Source organism: Rutidosis leptorrhynchoides, chromosome 7 (genome assembly GCF_046630445.1).
Source record: "Rutidosis leptorrhynchoides isolate AG116_Rl617_1_P2 chromosome 7, CSIRO_AGI_Rlap_v1, whole genome shotgun sequence".
Lineage (NCBI taxonomy): Eukaryota > Viridiplantae > Streptophyta > Magnoliopsida > Asterales > Asteraceae > Rutidosis > Rutidosis leptorrhynchoides.
In genome coordinates this window covers 108997282-109012498 of record NC_092339.1, presented here as the reverse complement: position 1 = coordinate 109012498, position 15217 = coordinate 108997282, and positions in this window count along the sequence as shown.

Sequence of the window (15217 nt, the reverse complement as noted above, 5' to 3'; positions counted from 1 at the left end):
GAATCTAACTCTTGTCTATTTTACAGTATAAAACACAAAATGGATAGACAACCCAATATTTTAAGAGACCTACCCGGAGACATGATTGATGAAATCTTGTCTAGAGTCGGTCAGAATTCTTCGGCACAAATATTTAAGGCGAGATCAGTTTGTAAGACATTCGAAGAACGTTCCAAGAATGCCTTGGTTTATAAAATGCTTTCGTTCGAAAGATGGGAGATATCACATTGGGAAATCCATAAGTTACGATGTGTTTACTTTGACGCATATATTGCGGGGAACCCAAATGCTATTTTACGCAATGGGTTAAGAAATTATTTTGACTCAATATATCCGAATATTGGACTTCGTGATTTAGAAAAAGCGGCTAACATGCAACATAAAGAAGCATGTTATGCTTACGGATTAGTAATGTTCGCTTCTCACCAAAGTGAGAACAAGAACATCGGGCTACAACTATTAAACAAAATGTTTCCACAAGTGACGGAGTCGGTAATTGGGGTAAGAAATGAGGTTTTTAGATTGTTACGGGACTGTTAGACATTACGTAACCCTCGTCCCTTTGACGACGTTACAACACGCTGTCTTATCAACGGCCATAACGGTTATGTTCCACAAGACCAAGGATGGGAAGTAATCCTAGTAAAACCAGAATGCATGACTTGTTTCTGGACGTATGAATTACGTGTCTTTATTGCCTTTGCTGAACGACTTGTGTACTAGCTAGAATTATCTTCACAACCATCATGTATCAAATTTATTGTGTGCTATATTTCATGCTATATGTAAAATAAGCGGTATTGTAAGTTTGTAAAATATTGTGTAAAAGTTTGAACGCGAAATATTATTATAATCAGTTTTTCATATAGAATTGTAGTAGTTGAATTGTATATTAGCTACTAAGTATGAACTTAACGGGTAGGTACTACCCGAATTTAAACTTATAAAACGCTAATATGAAGAAAAAGCTTTTATAAATGAGTTCATATTATGCTACGAAATACTATTAACTACTCTTAATATTCTGTATGATTAACTTGTTCCATTTGACTATTTTGAAGGAAATGGCACCGACTACTCGACACACCGTGAATATGAATGAAGAGGAATTCAGTACTTTTCTAGCTTCAAACATAGCCGCAGTACAGGCTGCGCAACATACCAACAATAACCTTGGATCTAGCAGTACAGGAAATCGTGTAGGATGCACCTACAAAGAATTCACTGCCTGCAAACCTTTGGAATTTGATGGAACCGAAGGACCGATCGGATTGAAACGGTGGACCGAGAAGGTCGAATCGGTGTTTGCCATAAGTAAGTGTACTGAAGAGGACAAAGTGAAGTACGCTACGCATACCTTCACAGGTTCTGCGTTAACATGGTGGAATACCTATCTAGAGCAAGTGGGACAAGACGATGCGTACTGTAGCGACCCGACCAAATCATCATTGACGGCGCCGTCTACTTAGGTCCCGTTACGTGGTCATAAGTCTTTAAAACAACGTTTGACCAAAAGATATGTCGCATTCATTTCAAATGTAAAGGTTGTTCAAGTTTACAAGAATAGTTCCACCACAAGTTACGATACAAAGTTTTAAGTACAAATGAAACTTATGCGACACAATTTAAAAGTATCCAAAAGATGCTCCATGTATGCATATATACTCGACATCCAATGCAAGTATCAAAAATAATGAGCGGAAGCATGTATCATGTATCGTTCAAGGACCTGAGAAAAACATAGAAATCTGTCAACGAAAACGTTGGTGAAATCATAGGTTTAAGTAAGTAAGTACAAGTGAACCACAAGATTTGCATCAAAGAAATAATAGTAATACATTCCAAAAGTTTGTTTCACGAGCACCCAATTATCAAAGCTTAACATTCCATCCATTGTATACCCCATCCATAGTGCTAGAACAAACACTGATTCTCGAAAATATATTTCATCCGTAGACGGTAGCGAACCGTCAAAGATGAGGGTTGTCAACCCATATGGCCATATAACATAAGTTCTCGCTTACACCCGGCAAGTGTAACTAATGATAATCGAATTGAGGATTTTTGTTCTAAACTCGTATGTAGAATGTTTGTTTTCCCGTTCTTGTGTTCACTTAGTTCAAAAGAATCGTTTATGTTTTCTCATCCCAAATATAAGTTCAAAAAGAGTAAAAGTGGGACTATGATCTCACCTTGAGTGCAAGAGTTAATAAAGTACTTCAACAAGTAGGCGCGTGCAAAGACAAAGCTAGTCTTGACCTAATCATATAGGTTGTATCAATAACGGTAAACACAAACGGTCAAAGATGTTCAATTAGTCCTATGGCTCGTTACGACTCGATTAATATAGCATGTGAATCAATTAGTCAAGTTTCATGCAAGATACAAGTATAGAATCATGTTAGAAAGATTGCATAATTAATTGGTTAAGTTTGACAAAAAGTCAAACTTGGTCGGGTCAAAGTCAACGAAAAAGTCAACATGTTCGGGTCGGGTCCCAGACTATTTTTCTATGCTAATTATTCATATACAAGTATATTAGAACAAGTTTCATGTGAATCGGAGGTCGGTAGCTAGTCAAACATTTCACGTGAAATGGGACAAAGAGGTCAGAATCTGACCAGGCCATTCCGCGCGCCGCGCGGGGATGGGGCGCGCCGCGCCACCATCTGGGCAGAGAATTCTGGTCAGTTTTCAAAGTATGCACGAACCAAAACCTTTTCCAACCCAACTCTTGACCCGCAAACACTTATAATACCTATCATATATCGTTGGAAAGGTATTTTGACGAGGAATACAACTAAGCACTTATGGTCCAACAATAACATCATTTACAATAGCCGAAATCTCATCAAGCGAACAATAAAAGTCCATTTCCTAAGTTTCAAGTTCATCAATTGCATTTTGAGTTTCGGGAAACCAATTCACACATATGATATGCCGTTTTGAAGGTAATGAAGCATACATTACTACTAAACACTAACAATTAACATTCCATGACATTCAAGCATCCAAAAATTCATGTCAAGAACTATCAAACCCTAGTCAAACATCTCAAAATCAATAATCATGTTTTTGAAGTTTTCTTAATCAACCTACACATCAATTTGAAGCTAATGATGCTAGTAACACATTTAATACATGAACTTTAACAATTAAACAACTTTTAATCATCCAAAATCAAAGATTAAGCAAGCAATTTTCATATTCAAACTAGTTACACCAAAAACAACAAATTGAGCATACAAATTACATACACGACATCACAATGAGCCATAGACACTAATTAACACACTTTTAAGTCAAGAACACAAATTTAAAGAAATCTAGTGTTTTAGAAATGTTACCCAAAATCGAAGTAGTTAGCATCAAATCGAAGAGGATGATGAGAGGATCAAGAATATGTAATTTATTTGGTTGCTAGCTCCCTAATCCGGATTTAGATGATGAATGAATGAATTTGGAAATTGGGTGTGTTCTTGCTAGAGAGAAAGAGAGAGAGAGTGAGAGATGGTTGAATGGTGGTAATTGGGGTAGACTAGGTGACCTAGTCAACTAGTTTGCCCCGTGTCAATTTTAGTCCCTCGAGTTTGTAGTCGGGTGCGGAAAATACCTAAACGGAATATTTTAAAACGCGTATTAACGGGAGATGTTATAAACATATAACGGAGTTTAAATTAGTATAACGGAAAAGAAAACGGAAAAAGGTGGGATGTTACATTACCTACTCCTTAAAAGGAATTTCGTCCCGAAATTTAAGTAGGCGTAGTAGTCGTTGTTTCTTCCTCGAGATCTTGCGTTTCTGAATTCACAAATAGATGAGGATACTTCCTTTGCATTTGATCTTGTCTTTCCCAAGTAAACTCGGGTCCTCTTTTGGCATCCCAACGAACCTTGACAATCGGGATTCGGCTTTGTTTCAATGTCTTGACGGAGGTGTCCACAATTTCAACCGGTTCCTCCACAAAATGAAGTTTGTCATCCATAGTAAGTTCTTCGAGAGGGATGACGATATCGGGTTCGGCAAGACACTTTTTCAAGTTAGATACATGGAAGGTAGGATGAACGGAGTTCAATTGAGGCGGAAGATCTAAACGATAAGCAACGGTTCCAATACGCTCCAAGATTTTGAAAGGACCAATATACCGCGGATTTAGCTTCCCGCGTTTCCCAAAACGGATTACACCCTTCCAAGGTGCGACTTTTAACATTACTCGGTCACCGACTTGAAATTCAAGATCGTTGCGTCGTTTGTCGGTATAGCTCTTTTGACGACTTCGGGCCGTCCTAAGCCTATCTCGGATTTGAACGATTTTCTCGGTGGTTTCGTGAATGAGTTTGGGTCCGGTGATTTGCACGTCGCCTACCTCGGCCCAACAAAGAGGTGAACGACATTTGCGGCCATATAGCGCTTCAAAAGGTGCGGCTTTAATACTCGCGTGATAACTATTGTTGTAAGAGAACTCGGCGAGAGGTAAGTGCTTGTCCCAAGCTTTTCCGAAATCAACCACGCAAGCTCGTAACATGTCCTCTAAGGTTTGAATTATACGTTCGCTTTGTCCATCGGTTTGAGGATGATATGCGGTGCTCATGTCTAAACGCGTTCCCAACGCTTCTTGCAATGTACGCCAAAATCTAGAAACGAAACGGCCATCTCGGTCGGAGATAATCGATAAAGGTACACCGTGTCGGGCTACGATCTCCTTAATGTAAAGTTGTGCAAGTTTCTCCATTTTGTCTGTTTCTTTCATGGCAAGGAAGTGTGCGGATTTGGTGAGACGATCAACAATAACCCAAATGGTATCATAACCGCCCGTCGTTTTTGGTAGCTTGGTGATAAAATCCATCGTTATCCTTTTCCACTTCCATTGCGGGATCTCGGGTTGTTGAAGTAGTCCGGACGGTCTTTGGTGTTCGGCTTTGACTTTGGAACATGTCAAACACTTGGAAACATAAGTAGCTACGTCCCTTTTGATGTTCGGCCACCAATATAGTTGTTTAAGGTCGTGGTACATCTTATTGGCACCGGGGTGAATCGAGTATCGTGACTTATGGGCTTCATCTAAAATAAGGCTTCGTAGGTCCCCATAACTAGGCACCCAAATCCTTCCGGCGTAATATCGGAGTCCGGTCTCCCTACTTTCGAATCGAGAGACGAGAATGTTCAAGAGCTCGTGTGAAAGGTTTTCATCCTTGAGAGCCTCATCTTGGGCTACCCGAATTTGGCTATTAAGGTTTGTGTGGATGGTGATGTTTAAGGCTCGGACACGAAGAGGCACCGCTCTTTCTTTTCGACTTAAGGCATCGGCTACTACATTTGCCTTCCCGGGATGGTAACGAAGCTCGCAATCGTAATCGTTTAAGGTTTCAATCCACCTTCGTTGTCTCATGTTTAGTTGCTTTTGATCGAAAATGTGTTGGAGGCTTTTGTGGTCGGTAAAGATAGTACTCTTGGTCCCGTAAAGATAGTGTCTCCACATTTTAAGTGCAAAGACAACGGCTCCGAGTTCGAGATCATGTGTCGTATAGTTTCGTTCATGAATTTTGAGTTGTCGAGAAGCATAAGCAATGACTTTCGTTCGTTGCATCAATACACACCCAAAACCATGTTTCGAGGCATCACAATATACAACAAAGTCATCATTGCCTTCGGGAAGTGACAAGATAGGAGCGGTGGTTAGCTTCGTTTTCAAGATTTGGAATGCGGATTCATGTTCGGTCGCCCAGATGAATTTCTTTCCCTTGTGAGTCAATGCGGTTAGAGGACGTGCAACCAAAGAGAAGTTTTCGATGAATCTACGATAGTACCCGGCGAGACCCAAAAATTGACGAATGTGAGTAGGAGTAGTAGGAGTCTCCCATTTGCTAATGGCTTCGATTTTCGTTGGATCGACTTTAATACCTTGGTCACTTACAACATGACCAAGAAATTGAACTTCCTTTAACCAAAATTCACACTTGGAGAATTTGGCATAGAGTTGTTCTTGTCTTAAAAGTTCAAGCACAAGTTGGAGATGTTGTTCGTGCTCTTCTTCATTTTTAGAATAGATCAATATGTCATCGATGAACACAATAACGAATTTATCGAGATACGGTTTGCACACGCGATTCATAAGATCCATGAACACCGCCGGTGCGTTAGTGAGACCAAATGGCATGACAAGGAATTCATAACTACCATAACGAGTTCGGAAAGCGGTTTTGGAGACATCTTCCCCATTAACCCTCAATTGATGATAACCCGAGCGGAGATCGATTTTCGAATATACACAAGACCCTTGTAGTTGATCAAAGAGGTCATCGATGCGAGGAAGAGGATATCGGTTCTTAACCGTCAATTTATTTAGTTCACGATAATCAATGCACATTCGTAGGGATCCGTCTTTCTTTTTAACAAACAAAATCGGAGCGCCCCAAGGTGAATGGCTAGGTTGGATAAAACCACGATCAAGTAGTTCTTGGATTTGACTTTGCAATTCTTGCATTTCAGATGGAGCGAGTCTATATGGTGCACGCGCTACGGGTGCGGCTCCCGGAATAAGATCGATTTGGAATTCAACCGGTCGATGAGGCGGAAGACCCGGCAATTCATCGGGAAATACATCGGAATAGTCACTAACAATTGGCACATCATCGATGTGCTTCTCATCGGACTCGACTTTTTTAACGTGAGCAAGGATCGCAAAACAACCCTTACGGAGTAGTTTTCTAACTTTAATACACGAAACGAGGTTGAGTCCGGTGCAACTCTTATCGCCATAGACGATCAAAGGTTCACCATTCTCGATAGGAATTCGGATTGCGTTAAGATCACAAAGAATGTGAGATTTCGTTTTGACTAACCAATTCATACCGATTATTACATCAAAGCTTCCTAGTTCCATGGGTATCAAGTCAATTTCAAATTCCTTACCCAAAATGTTCAAAGTACACCCCCGGTAATATGTGTCGGCACTTAAGAGTTTTCCGTCGGCCACTTCGATGGAATAAGTAGTATCTAAAGGGTGTGGTGGAGTGCAAAGGGTAGGAGCTAAAGTCTTGGACACAAAACATTTATCGGCACCCGAATCGAATAAGCAAGTAACATAAGAGTTGTTGAGAAGAAACGTACCCGTGACTAGTTCATTGTCATCTCGGGCTTCCTCGGTGTTGATGTTAAAGGCTCGGCCTCGGTTGTTGGGGTTGGCTTTCTTCTTTGGGCATGCATTTCTATAATGACCCGTTTGACCACATTCGTAACAAGTGTCCGTCTTTGGTGCATTGGGCCACTTTCGAGCAACGGGAGTGGCACTTTTACAATCGTTGGCCTTATGACCAACTCCTTGGCACCGGTGGCAAATTAACTTGCCACATTCACCAAAGTGATGTTTGTTGCATTTGTTGCAAAGAGGTAGGTTCCCGGCATAACCCCTCTTGCCGTCATTGTTGAAGGGCTTTTTGGTGAAGGTGTTGTTGTTGTAGTTGGTTGATGGAGTGGCTTCCCATTTCCTTTTGTTGCCACCCAACTTGTCCTCGGCTTTAGGAGCCGGCACTACGATTTCGTCAACCGTTTCAATTAGTTGGCGAGCCATGTTCATAGCGGCTTGATGAGTAGTGGGTTTGGATGACATCACCCCTTGTTTGATGCTTTTTGGAAGACCGAGCATGTAGAGCTCAATCTTTTGAGATTCGGGGTTAACAAGATTAGGACACATCAAGGATAGTTCGGCGAAGCGTTGATTATAAGCTTTAAGATCGTTTCCGACCGCTTTCAAAGCTCTTAGTTCTTCCTCAAGCTTTCGGGTTTCTTCGCGCGGAAAATATTCAACAATCATCTTTTCCTTTAGATCGGCCCAAGAGAGGGCATGAGCTTCATCGGTACCCACCGATTGAACATAGGTGTTCCACCATGTTAGAGCAATTCCGGAGAAAGTGTGAGTGGAGTATTTGACCTTGTCTTGATCCCGGCAACCGCTTATGCTAAAGACGGCCTCGGTTTGTTCAAACCAACGAGTAAGCACAACCGGTCCCCCGGTTCCATCATAAGTGTGGGGTTTGCACCCCATGAAAGCTTTGTAGGAGCACCCTTCGCTAGAGTTACCGGCTCCTTGGTTGTTGTTGTTGTTGTTGTTGTTGTTGTTGTGGTTGTTATTATTATTGTTGTTGGATGAGTGACCGGCCATGGCCGCATCTACGGCGGTGGCTATCATCCGTTCGAGAGCTTGTTCGGGAGTTTCATTGCGGCGTACACGACGAGGAGCCATTGTTCCTTCAAGACACAAGAATATCATTGATTAGTATTCTCAATAATACTAACCGTGATATAGAATAAATATAAAGAGAAGTTTTTCCTCGACTCGCCTTAAATTCTTTATGTCATAATGTCGGAACGTTCATATGAGTCACCGTAATATAATCCCGGAAATTATATTACCCTGATTCATATGTGCATTCGACATCATTTCATATAGTCAAGGTGGCGCGTCAATCAAATTAAACAACGTGAGATTAAGATGAACTAAGAGTAGATATGAGTAGAAGCGTTCGAGTATAAATGCACAAGTAGTCAAGTAATTCCTACTTCAAGTCTATATGCCGGTTGTAGTCTAGACTCACCAATGTACCCTATGACTCGGGGTTGACACTAATGAACTCTAAATCCCTACAACCAACGCTCTGATACCATCTGTAGCGACCCGACCAAATCATCATTGACGGCGCCGTCTACTTAGGTCCCGTTACGTGGTCATAAGTCTTTAAAACAACGTTTGACCAAAAGATATGTCGCATTCATTTCAAATGTAAAGGTTGTTCAAGTTTACAAGAATAGTTCCACCACAAGTTACGATACAAAGTTTTAAGTACAAATGAAACTTATGCGACACAATTTAAAAGTATCCAAAAGACGCTCCATGTATGCATATATACTCGACATCCAATGCAAGTATCAAAAATAATGAGCGGAAGCATGTATCATGTATCGTTCAAGGACCTGAGAAAAACATAGAAATCTGTCAACGAAAACGTTGGTGAAATCATAGGTTTAAGTAAGTAAGTACAAGTGAACCACAAGATTTGCATCAAAGAAATAATAGTAATACATTCCAAAAGTTTGTTTCACGAGCACCCAATTATCAAAGCTTAACATTCCATCCATTGTATACCCCATCCATAGTGCTAGAACAAACACTGATTCTCGAAAATATATTTCATCCGTAGACGGTAGCGAACCGTCAAAGATGAGGGTTGTCAACCCATATGGCCATATAACATAAGTTCTCGCTTACACCCGGCAAGTGTAACTAATGATAATCGAATTGAGGATTTTTGTTCTAAACTCGTATGTAGAATGTTTGTTTTCCCGTTCTTGTGTTCACTTAGTTCAAAAGAATCGTTTATGTTTTCTCATCCCAAATATAAGTTCAAAAAGAGTAAAAGTGGGACTATGATCTCACCTTGAGTGCAAGAGTTAATAAAGTACTTCAACAAGTAGGCGCGTGCAAAGACAAAGCTAGTCTTGACCTAATCATATAGGTTGTATCAATAACGGTAAACACAAACGGTCAAAGATGTTCAATTAGTCCTATGGCTCGTTACGACTCGATTAATATAGCATGTGAATCAATTAGTCAAGTTTCATGCAAGATACAAGTATAGAATCATGTTAGAAAGATTGCATAATTAATTGGTTAAGTTTGACAAAAAGTCAAACTTGGTCGGGTCAAAGTCAACGAAAAAGTCAACATGTTCGGGTCGGGTCCCGGACTATTTTTCTATGCTAATTATTCATATACAAGTATATTAGAACAAGTTTCATGTGAATCGGAGGTCGGTAGCTAGTCAAACATTTCACGTGAAATGGGACAAAGAGGTCAGAATCTGACCAGGCCATTCCGCGCGCCGCGCGGGGATGGGGCGCGCCGCGCCACCATCTGGGCAGAGAATTCTGGTCAGTTTTCAAAGTATGCACGAACCAAAACCTTTTCCAACCCAACTCTTGACCCGCAAACACTTATAATACCTATCATATATCGTTGGAAAGGTATTTTGACGAGGAATACAACTAAGCACTTATGGTCCAACAATAACATCATTTACAATAGCCGAAATCTCATCAAGCGAACAATAAAAGTCCATTTCCTAAGTTTCAAGTTCATCAATTGCATTTTGAGTTTCGGGAAACCAATTCACACATATGATATGCCGTTTTGAAGGTAATGAAGCATACATTACTACTAAACACTAACAATTAACATTCCATGACATTCAAGCATCCAAAAATTCATGTCAAGAACTATCAAACCCTAGTCAAACATCTCAAAATCAATAATCATGTTTTTGAAGTTTTCTTAATCAACCTACACATCAATTTGAAGCTAATGATGCTAGTAACACATTTAATACATGAACTTTAACAATTAAACAACTTTTAATCATCCAAAATCAAAGATTAAGCAAGTAATTTTCATATTCAAACTAGTTACACCAAAAACAACAAATCAAGCATACAAATTACATACACGACATCACAATGAGCCATAGACACTAATTAACACACTTTTAAGTCAAGAACACAAATTTAAAGAAATCTAGTGTTTTAGAAATGTTACCCAAAATCGAAGTAGTTAGCATCAAATCGAAGAGGATGATGAGAGGATCAAGAATATGTAATTTATTTGGTTGCTAGCTCCCTAATCCGGATTTAGATGATGAATGAATGAATTTGGAAATTGGGTGTGTTCTTGCTAGAGAGAAAGAGAGAGAGAGTGGGAGATGGTTGAATGGTGGTAATTGGGGTAGACTAGGTGACCTAGTCAACTAGTTTGCCCCGTGTCAATTTTAGTCCCTCGAGTTTGTAGTCGGGTGCGGAAAATACCTAAACGGAATATTTTAAAACGCGTATTAACGGGAGATGTTATAAACATATAACGGAGTTTAAATTAGTATAACGGAAAAGAAAACGGAAAAAGGTGGGATGTTACACGTACGCACTACCGTCGTCAGCATTCAAGCACTTGATGAACGAGAAGTACCGTCCCAGAACCGAGGTTAATAAGCTCAAGACAGAACTTAGAGGGTTACGAACCCAAGGATTTGATATTACCACGTACGAAAGACGATTCACAGAATTGTGCCTATTATGTCCGGGAGCATTCGAAGATGAGGAAGAGAAGATCAACGCGTTTGTGAAAGGATTACCGGAAAGAATCCAAGAAGATATAAGTTCACACGAGCCCGCCTCCATACAACAGGCATGTAGAATGGCTCACAAACTAGTGAACCAGATTGAAGAAAGAATTAAAGAACAGACTGCTGAAGAGGCCAATGTGAAGCATGTCAAAAGAAAGTAGGAGGAAAACGGTGATAAGAATCACCAATACAACAACAACAGCAATTACAACAATAATCGCAACAATTATCCCAACAATCGCAACATCAATCGCAACTACAACAAACGGCCTAACAACAACAACAACAACAACAACAACAACAACAACAACAACAACAACAATAACAACAACAACAACAACAACAACAACAGCAACTACAACAATCATCCCAACCGCAACAACAACCACAATCAGAAGCAGCTATGCCAAAGGTGTGAAAAGTATCACTCAGGGTTCTGCACCAAATTTTGCAACAAGTGTAAAAGAAATGGTCATAGCGCGGCGAAGTGTGAGGTCTATGGACCAGGGGTTAATAGAACGAAAGGAACAAATGGTGTCGGAACGAGTAATGGCGGAGCAAGTAGTGTCGGAGCAAGTTATGCCAATGTAGTTTATTATAAATGTGGAAAACCGGGCCACATTATTAGAAATTGCCCGAACCAGGAGAACACGAATGGACAAGGCCGCGGAAGAGTTTTCAATATTAATGCGGCAGAGGCACAAGAAGACCCGGAGCTTGTTACGGGTACGTTTCTTATTGACAATAAATCTTCTTACGTTTTATTTGATTCGGGTGCGGATAGAAGCTATATGAGTAGAGATTTTTGTGCAAAATTAAGTTGTCCATTGACACCTTTGGATAGTAAATTTTTACTCGAATTAGCAAATGATAAATTAATTTCAGCAGATAATATATGTCGGAATCGAGAAATTAAACTGGTTAGCGAAACATTTAAGATTGATTTGATACCAGTAGAGTTAGGGAGTTTTGATGTGATAATCGGTATGGACTGGTTGAAAGAAGTGAAAGCAGAGATCGTTTGTTACAAAAATGCAATTCGCATTATACGAGAAAAAGGAAAACCCTTAATGGTGTACGGAGAAAAGGGCAACACGAAGCTACATCTTATTAGTAATTTGAAGGCACAAAAACTAATAAGAAAAGGTTGCTATGATGTTCTAGCACACGTCGAGAAAGTACAAACTGAAGAAAAGAGCATCAATGATGTTCCCATTGCAAAAGAATTTCCCGATGTATTTCCGAAAGAATTACCGGGATTACCCCCACATCGATCCGTTGAATTTCAAATAGATCTTGTACCAGGAGCTGCACCAATAGCTCGTGCTCCTTACAGACTCGCACCCAGCGAGATGAAAGAACTGCAAAGCCAATTACAAGAACTTTTAGAGCGTGGTTTCATTCGACCAAGCACATCACCGTGGGGAGCTCCTGTTTTGTTTGTCAAGAAGAAAGATGGTACATTCAGATTGTGTATCGACTACCGAGAGTTGAACAAACTTACCATCAAGAACTGCTACCCACTACCGCGAATTGATGACTTATTTGATCAACTACAAGGCTCGTCTGTTTATTCAAAGATTGACTTACGTTCCGGGTATCATCAAATGCGGGTGAAAGAAGATGATATTCCAAAGACTGCTTTCAGAACACGTTACGGTCATTACGAGTTTATGGTCATGCCGTTTGGTTTAACTAATGCACCAGCTGTGTTCATGGACATTATGAACCGAGTGTGTGGACCATACCTTGACAAGTTTGTCATTGTTTTCATTGATGACATACTTATTTACTCAAAGAATGACCAAGAACACGGTGAACATTTGAGAAAGGTGTTAGAAGTATTGAGGAAGGAAGAATTGTACGCTAAGTTTTCAAAGTGTGCATTTTGGTTGGAAGAAGTTCAATTCCTCGGTCACATAGTGAACAAAGAAGGTATTAAGGTGGATCCGGCAAAGATAGAAACTGTTGAAAAGTGGGAAACCCCGAAAACTCCGAAACACATACGCCAGTTTTTAGGACTAGCTGGTTACTACAGAAGGTTCATCCAAGACTTTTCCAGAATAGCAAAACCCTTGACTGCATTAACGCATAAAGGGAAGAAATTTGAATGGAAGGATGAACAAGAGAAAGCGTTTCAGTTATTGAAGAAAAAGCTAACTACGGCACCTATATTGTCATTGCCTGAAGGAAATGATGATTTTGTGATTTATTGTGACGCATCAAAGCAAGGTCTCGGTTGTGTATTAATGCAACGAACGAAGGTGATTGCTTATGCGTCTAGACAATTGAAGATTCACGAGCAAAATTATACGACGCATGATTTGGAATTAGGCGCGGTTGTTTTTGCATTAAAGACTTGGAGACACTACTTATATGGGGTCAAAAGTATTATATATACCGACCACAAAAGTCTTTAACACATATTTAATCAGAAACAACTGAATATGAGGCAGCGTAGGTGGATTGAATTATTGAATGATTACGAATTTGAGATTCGTTACCACCCGGGGAAGGCAAATGTGGTAGCCGATGCCTTGAGCAGGAAGGACAGAGAACCCATTCGAGTAAAATCTATGAATATAATGATTCATAATAACCATACTACTCAAATAAAGGAGGCGCAACAAGGAGTTTTAAAAAAGGGAAATTTAAAGGATGAAATACCCAAAGGATCGGAGAAGCATCTTAATATTCGGGAAGACGGAATCCGGTATAGGGCTGAAAGGATTTGGGTACCAAAATTTGGAGATATGAGAGAAATGGTACTTAGAGAAGCTCATAAAACCAGATACTCAATACATCCTGGAACGGGGAAGATGTACAAGGATCTCAAGAAACATTTTTGGTGGCCGGGTATGAAAGCTGATGTTGCTAAATACGTAGGAGAATGTTTGACGTGTTCTAAGGTCAAAGCTGAGCATCAGAAACCATCAGGTCTACTTCAACAACCCGAAATCCCGGAATGGAAATGGGAAAACATTACCATGGATTTCATCACTAAATTGCCAAGGACTGCAAGTGGTTTTGATACTATTTGGGTAATAGTTGATCGTCTCACCAAATCCGCACACTTCCTGCCAATAAGAGAAGATGACAAGATGGAGAAGTTAGCACGACTGTATTTGAAGGAAGTCATCTCCAGACATGGAATACCAATCTCTATTATCTCTGATAGGGATGGCAGATTTATTTCAAGATTCTGGCAGACATTACAGCAAGCATTAGGAACTCGTCTAGACATGAGTACTGCCTATCATCCACAAACTGATGGGCAGAGCAAAAGGACGATACAAACGCTTGAAGACATGCTACGAGCATGTGTTATTGATTTCGGAAACAGTTGGGATCGACATCTACCGTTAGCAGAATTTTCCTACAACAACAGCTACCATTCAAGCATTGAGATGGCACCTTTTGAAGCAGTTTATGGTAGAAAGTGCAGGTCTCCGATTTGTTGGAGTGAAGTGGGGGATAGACAGATTACGGGTCCGGAGATTATACAAGAAACTACCGAGAAGATCATCTAAATTCAACAACGGTTGAAAACCGCCCAAAGTCGACAAAAGAGCTACGCTGACATTAAAAGAAAAGATATAGAATTTGAAATTGGGGAGATGGTCATGCTTAAAGTTTCACCTTGGAAAGGCGTTGTTCGATTTGGTAAACGAGGGAAATTAAATCCAAGGTATATTGGACCATTCAAGATTATTGATCGTGTCGGACCAGTAGCTTACCGACTTGAGTTACCTCAACAACTCGCTGCTGTACATAACACTTTCCACGTCTCGAATTTGAAGAAATGTTTTGCTAAAGAAGATCTCACTATTCCGTTAGATGAAATCCAAATCAACAAAAAACTTCAATTCATCGAAGAACCCGTCGAAATAATGGATCGTGAGGTTAAAAGACTTAAGCAAAACAAGATACCAATTGTTAAGGTTCGATGGAATGCTCGTAGAGGACCCGAGTTCACCTGGGAGCGTGAAGATCAGATGAAGAAGAAATACCCGCATCTATTTCCAGAAGATTCGTCAACACCTTCAAC